This window comes from Physeter macrocephalus, chromosome 8, assembly GCF_002837175.3.
Source record: "Physeter macrocephalus isolate SW-GA chromosome 8, ASM283717v5, whole genome shotgun sequence".
Classification (NCBI taxonomy): Eukaryota; Metazoa; Chordata; class Mammalia; order Artiodactyla; family Physeteridae; genus Physeter; species Physeter macrocephalus.
In genome coordinates, this window is record NC_041221.1 from 110,774,900 (window position 1) to 110,781,756 (window position 6,857).

General features: G+C 42.4%; 1 long non-coding RNA gene and 1 other non-coding gene across 2 annotated transcripts; both read right to left on the reverse strand.

Annotated features, from left to right (window-relative positions):
• Window positions 1-27: 27 nt before the first annotated feature.
• On the reverse strand, window positions 28-1,851 carry LOC102991900 (uncharacterized). The gene is made up of 3 exons (XR_003681005.2): window positions 1,634-1,851; window positions 578-653; window positions 28-192 (listed from the first exon to the last, which is right to left on the reverse strand). It is a non-coding gene; the product is annotated as an uncharacterized lncRNA (long non-coding RNA).
• Window positions 974-1,108, reverse strand: LOC112065638 (small nucleolar RNA SNORA13). Its single transcript, XR_002892138.1, has one exon. It is a non-coding gene; the product is annotated as a small nucleolar RNA SNORA13 (small nucleolar RNA).
• Window positions 1,852-6,857: the final 5,006 nt, after the last annotated feature.

Genomic DNA, 6,857 nt, shown 5'->3' on the forward strand with positions numbered 1-6,857 from the left:
GGCAGTTAATCACTTAGCACACAAACCTCCAAGAAGCACATTAAATTATTTTATTTTTAGCCCCACTGTTTTAGATGTACATTTATGGACTATCCAAAAGCACTATTTTTTTTTTTTTAGCAATCCTGGAAATTTTGAATACTCTAAGCAACTCCCGAAGATCAAGTTGTCAAGTTCCTCACCGAGGACATCCTAAAAGGAAAAATAAGGCACTCAATTTAACAAGCAAACATCTACACGCACCACATCTTAAAAACTTTCAGTACATGCTTCTTCGCTGGATTAAGTTATGCACTTCTGGACTTTAAATGTCAACATAAAACATGCCTGAGATCTGCCAAGTGGTTTTTTTACAATTCACACAAAATCATGTAGAGATTTCATGACAAATAAGCTGGGAAGAAGCTATCCCATTTGCAGTTAACAATTTGTTTACAAATGCAGCAGTACTAATACTAGTGAACCGTTAATAACTAATTTAATACCCACTAGAGAAGGCCCCCCAATCTAGAAAGATAAAATTCACATCACAAATAACTGCTGTATGACAACTTCTAATTCAAAACTATCACCCTACCTTAGGTCATCTGTGTGCTCCCAGATAGTAAGTAGTCAGCTAGCAGCAGTCTATGCTTCAAGCATCCATCTTTCACCTGAACGAAAATTAAAACCTATTAAGAAGGCTTCCCTGGTGGCGCAGTGGTTGCGCGTCCGCCTGCCGATGCAGGGGAACCGGGTTCGCGCCCCGGTCTGGGAGGATCCCACATGCCGCGGAGCGGCTGGGCCCGTGAGCCATGGCCGCTGGGCCTGCGCGTCCGGAGCCTGTGCTCCGCAACGGGAGAGGCCGCAGCAGAGGGAGGCCCGCATACCACAAAAACAAAAACAAAACAAACAAACAAAAACCTATATTAAGAGAAACATACACTTAACGTTGGCAGAATCAAAACCACATGTGTACATAATATAGGAGTATAACTGTTACTTGTGCAGCTTCTACACCAAAGATGTCAAATACTAGGGCAGGAAAAGGCTGCACAAGTGTTTGGTTTACGCCTTTTTTGACACCTCATCCACTAGTTTCCAAAAGTGAACGGGCAACACAAAGGCGGCAAGAAAACCGCGTAAGGAATGCTGTGTGGCACAAAGCTGCGGACCCCAAAACAGCTGGCTGAGATGAACAGTTGTGTTGAGCTGGGAGAGGAACTAAGCCCAGCTCTACAGTTTCCTTTACGACTCAACATCCGACTAGGTAACGAACACCAAATTAAAGTCTTTCAAATGGCTGAAACCTTAAAATTTCCAGGCGACTGGTCTTTTCTGCAGGAACATGAAAACTCGCCTGCAGAGCTGGTGATGGTCTTTCGATTTCCGCCAAGTTCTGCACCAGGACACAGTTATCAAGATCTAAATCTGAAATGGCACTTCTGCGTTGACCTGATTTCCCACCGTGACAAAGTAGGCATACGTGCCGTTATACGGTGAGGCCTTTCCCTGTCACACGCAAGAAACCCCCGCTTCTATTAAAAGTTCCCTGACATACAGTCGATGACCAATCTACCCCAAAGCCCTCACCCCCTCGCCGCATCTCCCGGAGTGGGAACACAGGCCGCTTCTGGGCTTTCTGAGGTCTCACCGACAACGTGGCGGAGGCCAGACCAGGCCGCTGCCCTCCACGCGTTCAGGGACCGGGAGCCTCGGACCCGGCCCGGCCGCGGCGCCAGCCTCACTAGACTCACGGCGGCCGCGCGCTCCTGCCCTGCGCCCCAGCCGTCGGAGGCCAGGCGGCCACAGGCCCGGAACGGCCCGAACCTCCGCCGCCCTACACGCCGAAGGAGAGGTTAGGTTAGAAAGAACGCGAGGCCTTCCCACAATGCTTTTCTATGACTGGAAGGACCCACTTCTCGAGGAGCGCGGGGAGGACGGACTGTACCATTGGCCGCCGCGCCCCGGCGAGACGCCGCCGTGCGGCCGGAGGGCGAAGTGCCCATTGATAGGCCGAGAGGCGGGGCTGCCTGGGGAAAAGAGTTCTGAGGAACGCGAGTTCGCTGAGGGCCGGGGGCGTCGGGCGGGAAGCTTTTGCCGCGCAGGAGGCGGGTTTATCCAGTGTGGATACCCAGCCACCCCTTCACCCGGTGTCAAGAGCACACGGTCAGCGCTGAGCTGCGGGTGTAGCCCAAAGGACTTGAGACCTCGTGTTCTGGGAGAGGACAGACAGAGCTCACCGTCTCCAGCTGAGGAAGAGTAAGGTCATTAATTCCAGAAATATTTATTGAGTACTTACTGTGCTTCACGCTGTTTTAAATGCCTGGGAATCCGCTGTGAACGAGGCAGAGTTCCTGTCTTACGTTTTAGTTGGGTGAGAAAGACACTAAACAGGTAATGTGGACACTGTTAAGTCCAGATAGTGTAAGTGCCAAGGAAACAAAGGAGGGGAAAATGTGATAGAATCGTGCTGTCCGGTAGGAGTCTAGTGTGAGCCACGAATGTCATTTTAAAATTTTAGAAATGCCACATTAAAAAGGAACAAGTTAAATTAAGAGGAACTCAACATGTGCTAAGTATAACCATTTCAACATGTGGTCACTATAAAATTATTAGTGATATACCTTACATTCTTTTATTCCTACTAGGTTTTCAAAATCCAGCGTGTATTTCATACTTCCAGTACATTTCAGTTCAGACTAGTCACCTTTTAGGTGCTCAGAAGCTAGACCTTGGCCAGCGTGGCTGGAGCCGCGTGTGGAGTGCAAGGTGGCATCAGAGGCAGCGAAAGAGACAGGCAGGAGCGAATCATGTAGGGCTTTGTACCTGTGGTAAGGAGTTGGGATTTTATGCTGGAAGTTTAGAATTGATTATTACCACCGAAAGAAAGCAGAGGTAGTTAATTACTTTCTTGCTGATAACCATAACTCCTTGAAGGCATAAAGACTGCGGTGATTTGGACTGTGTGTTAGCACCTGGGTCTCCTTGCACCTGTGAGTCCTATAGAGACTCACCCAGAGAGACCACATCCCAGCACCTTTCTTTGTTTCTCTGAAGCTTATTGCAGAAAGAAAGAGAGGGCGGGAGGGGAAGAAAGGGAGGGAGGAAGGAAGGAAGGGAAAGAAAAAGAAAGAGGGAGGGAGGAAAGAAAGAAAAAAAAGAGAGAGAAAGAGGAAAGGAAGGAAGGAAGAAGAAAAGAAAAAGAAAATTTAAGCCCATAGCCCAGTGATCATCACACAAGGACTGGCCTGAATGATAACATCACTGTTGGGACAATAGGGACAGTGACCATACAGAAGTAAATGTATATGATAATAAGGAGGTAAATAACTCTAAGTCCTTCATTAGGAATTCTCTGTAACATCTGGGGAGAGAAAGGTTGGGGAAGAAGAATGACACCTCAAAGAGTGTTACTTGAATACACTGAAGGGTACCATTTGAGGATTATAACAAATTTCAATCTTGCCTTCTTGCTAGGGAAACTCAGGGAGAGGAAATTTCCTTGGGCTTGAGCAGCCAGCAGACCTAGGTTTCGATCCAGCTCTTTGACGTTTGTGCCTTTGGGTATATGACCACCTCTCCAAGCCCAGGGTTCCTATTTTACATGATAATACCTTTACCTATGTACCACATAGGTTAGTTTAAAGAATTAAGGAAGGTTTGTTGAATTATCTCACACTGTATTGTACATAGTGACACCCAATTAATGACTCTCATGAGCTAGACTCTCCTTGTTGACTGCCACCCCAGGTATGGAAACTTGTTGGGTTGAGTTCTTAAGGAAGGGGGAACTATGCTGCTCTTTTTCTTTTAATGGCTTGACATATTGTTCCCACCCCATTCTTTCCTATCTGCCCCTTGTAACTCGTCCCTAAACTCTGGATGGTTCAAGAACAGATAGAGGGGAGGCATTTGTTTCAATATTGGATAATGTTGGTGTTAGGAAATTAATTCTAAATTCTTCATCTTCCTGTCTGCTTCGACCTCACGTAGCCTGAGAAGGAAAGTTCAGTAATTCAGCCAACACAAGCAGAAAGGACGTGAGAAAAGGGAGATATTTTCTACCCTGTTGGAGCAGAGGCATTACGGAAAGATGTACAAATGACATACAGTGTTAGTGCAAGCGTGGAACAGACCCAGTTTCCTTGTTCTGTATGGTAGGCAGACTAATGGTCCCTCAAAGGTGTCCACACCCTAATCCCCAGAAACTGTGAACGTGTTCCATTACATAGTAAAAAAGGGGCTTTGCAGATATGATTAACGTGAGGGACCATGAGATGAGGAGATAAAAAACGAAGAGGAAAAGTGGGGAGTCAGAGATGTGGCAGAAGAGAAGGCAGGAAAGGGATTCAACCTTCCATTGTTAGCTGTGAAGATGGAGGGGGAAGATCCTTGAAGCCAAAGAATACAAACAGCCTCTAGAAGCTGGGAATGGCCCTCAGTTGACAGCCAGCAAGGAAACAGGAACTTCATTTCTGCAGCTGCATGGAACTGAATTCTGCCAACCACCTGAATGTACGTGGAAGCAGATTGTCCCCTGGGGTCTCCAGAAAAGAACACATCCCTACTGATGCCTTGATTTTAGCCCAGTGAGACTCGTGACAGAATTCCAACCTACAGAGCTGTGATAATAAATTTGTGTTGTTTTAAGCTGCTAGATTTGTGTTAATTTGTTATGGCAGCAAGAGAAAACTAATGCACCCTGTAAGGGGTGGAGAGTGAGAAGTGGGCTGTTTTTCTTATCCCACTCCTTGTGCCATATTCCAGTTTTCTCATCAGGAGCATAAGTAAGATTTTGCATGTAAGCGGTGCACATTTCATTTTAAAGTGCTTAATCCATATGGGGTTGACATTTTGTTTATGTTGGGTGTTAGGGACCTGATTTAATATACAATAGATATTAAATAATTTGAATACTTTTTATAATTTAGAAGCATTTGTAGATTTTCTTTGGATTTTCCCTTTAAACAATCATATCATCTGTGGAAGCTTTTCTTCCTTTCTACTTATACTGTGTGTGCCTGCGAATGCTGAGACTAGGACATCTAGGGCAATGTTGAATAGAGTGATAATAGACATCCTTGTCTTGTTCACAGCTTCAAAGGAATGCTCTTAAAGTTTCAGCATCTATGTATGACGTGTATGACATTTTAATGCATTTCTTGTTGTTTATTGGGTTAGGGAAGTGCCCTATTTTTGTTTGCTAGTAGTTTTTTTTTTTAATTGTGAGTGAATGTTGAATTTTATTAAATATTTTTTTCCTGCCTCTGTTGAGATGAACATAGGGTTTTTTCCTGTAATGTGTTTATGAGGTGAATTGCATTAATACATTTTCTAATGTTGAACCAATCTTACATTTCTGGAAGAAACCAAACTTGTCATTTCAAAAAATATTCTGTTTAGAATTACTGCATTTATGTTTACGGACAAGAGGGGACTGTGATTATCTTTCTCATACTGTCTTTGATAGTTTTGATGTTAGAATTATACAGATATCTACTTAATATTAGTAATTTGTTTCTGAAAATCAGATGTTCTATGCAAAAATATTAATTGGGAGCCTATTGCCCTCTGTTTTAAATGGTAAAATTATAATGAGTTACTTGTTAACCCAAACCAATTTCCTAAAATGTAACTAAAATATAGTAAACAAACCTCAATTAAATAACAGACTATAACATTAGGCTGTAAATGTCTATAACTTTGCTTCCTGATCACCAAACAATATAGTTATTAACAAATAGTTGCTTTGTCAGCAATAACATATTCTCTTTCATTGTTACTGCTTTTCTGCTTGTTGCTTCTTTTTCATTAATCTTTAACATTTCCTCAGCTTTTTTGGTTCTTATAATACAAAACTAGGGGAAAAAAGGGTAATATGAAATATGAAAGGCACTATGGAAATGTGGCAAGAGAATGATTCACACTGAGGATGATACTTCAGTGCTTCTTTTATCACTACTGGCATCTATGTGAATATCCCCTTCATTGATGTTCAGTGTGTTTTTTGATTTCCTGACACATGATGCTGAGAACATATTGCCAGTTGTGTTTGTAATGTAACTCAGGGCATTTCCCACACCTTTGTTGTTGTTCTTGTTGTTTTTGTTGTTGTTATTGGTAAAAATGTATTGAGTTTTGGGTCCTAAATATATTATTTCCTATATACATAGTTGAAATGTTGTTTTGAATGATATATATGTTATATGATGTTGGAGTATTAAATACAAGAGTTAACTTATTGGGAAAACATTAATCAGGGAAATGTTCTGTGGAGTATGCCTATACTAGCTTTATAAAATTAGTTGGAGAACTTTTCCTCTTCTCTGAAAAATTTAATGTCAGAATTAAAAAATAAACCTAGCTTTTAGAACTATCTCGATCTAGTATTTTCTTTGTAGGAAGATTTTAAACTACTGAATTAATTTCTTTAATGGTTGTAGAAGCATTCAGGTTTTTTCTTTAGTCAGTTTTGGTAAGTTATCCTTCAGAGGAATGTATCCATTGTGCAGTGTTTTGAAACTTGTTGGTCCAGGAAGCACAGAGTCCCAAACAAGATCAGCCTAAAGAGGATCACACCAAGACACATATTAATTAAAATGGAAAAAAGTAAAGTTAAAGAGAGGATATTAAAAGTAGCAATGGAAAAGCAACAAGTTTCCTACAAGGGAACTCACCTAAGGCTACCAGCTGACTTTTCACCAGAAACTCTGCAGGCTAGAAGGGAGTGGCACGATATATTTAAAGTGATGAAAGGGAAAAACCTACAACTGAGAGTGCTCTACCCAGCAGAGCTTACATTCAGATTTGATGGGGACATGAAAAGTTTTATGGACAAGCAAAAGCTAAAAGTGTTGAGCACCACCAAACCAGCT